At 39.2% G+C, this 1,208-nt stretch overlaps 1 protein-coding gene across 1 annotated transcript in view; it reads right to left on the bottom strand.

Moving 5' to 3' along the window:
* Window positions 1-1,208, bottom strand: part of XYLB (xylulokinase) — a 222,373-nt gene that overhangs the window by 109,027 nt on the left and 112,138 nt on the right. The window lies entirely within an intron of this gene.

Genomic DNA, 1,208 nt, shown 5'->3' with positions numbered 1-1,208 from the left:
CTCTCTCTCTCTCTCTCTCTCTCTCTCTCTCTCTCTCTCTCTCTCTCTCTTTCTCTTTTCCCCGCCCTTCTCCCCACCTCTCCCTCACACATACACACAAACACACTACTTCTGGGTACTAAATAGCAGAGTATAGCCCAAATCTCTACCTAACCCTCCAAACTGGCACATGAAAGTTTCTATTGCCAAATGAAAAATCTCTAATGTTTATACTCCAGCACCAACCGTTATTATAGAATTTGCCTCAGAAATAACATCTTCTTTGGGGAAAAGTAGAGGAGAGAAATCTGATATATGAGCAAATTTACACACAAATGTCTATCTTTTCATTATGAACAGTGATAACCAAATCTAATGTCTGTCCCTGTAGAGAAAATTGAACTGTCATTTTACTTTCAAGTAAAGCTTTTTAAAAAATTTGATAATTAAGTATTATAAAAGTAACATAAGCATAAAATCTAATACAAACAAATTATTATATTTAATACATAAATATTCTATACTGACATTTCCTACGTATTTATTGAGTACATAAACATCTATCAAGTCCCTGAGTACATACAATGCACTGTCTATTTCATAGTTTTTTTATGTCAATGACACTGCGATCTCTGATTTTAAGAGTGCTTCCTCTATTGGTGGAGACTGCAATTTATCCACTTCTTGGCTTTCTATATCTTCTCATAAATCTTCCCCAAAGGCTCCACCCAACCTCCTACAGGCTTCCTCTACAACTCTCTTGGGGAATGTTGTCGGTACCAGTATGGGCATTTTGGCTGTGCATCTTTTAGCTCTCACTCTCACTGCATGAAGAACCTACCTCTTTTTATGGTTATGTATCCCTGGGATAGCTTTTGCACCATTTCTTAAAAGTAAGTCATCTTTGACTATGAAAATCCAATTTAATTCAGAAATTAAACCACTTGCTAAGTGCCTAGCATTGTGCTAAGCCCTGAATCAATTAAGAGAAAATCAACTGATGTTTTATAATTAAAGTTGACAGTATTGCCCTCCCCTCCCGTTTCCTCCCTTCCCCTTTCCTCTCCTCCCTTCTCTCCTCCCCTCCCTATTACTCTCCTCTCTTTTCCTCCCCTCTCCTCCTTCCTTCTCCTCTTCTCCTCTCACCTTGACTGTCCTCCCCTCTTCTCCCCTCTTCTCACCATGCTGTCTGGTGTCAGCCCATCCTCCTCCTTTCCTTTCTAGTAGAA

This window comes from Vombatus ursinus, unplaced genomic scaffold (assembly GCF_900497805.2).
Source record: "Vombatus ursinus unplaced genomic scaffold, bare-nosed wombat genome assembly UNPS02014820.1, whole genome shotgun sequence".
NCBI classification, from domain to species: domain Eukaryota; kingdom Metazoa; phylum Chordata; class Mammalia; order Diprotodontia; family Vombatidae; genus Vombatus; species Vombatus ursinus.
The sequence above is the reverse complement of the archived record's forward strand: the minus strand, read 5'-3'. Positions and strand labels throughout refer to the sequence as shown.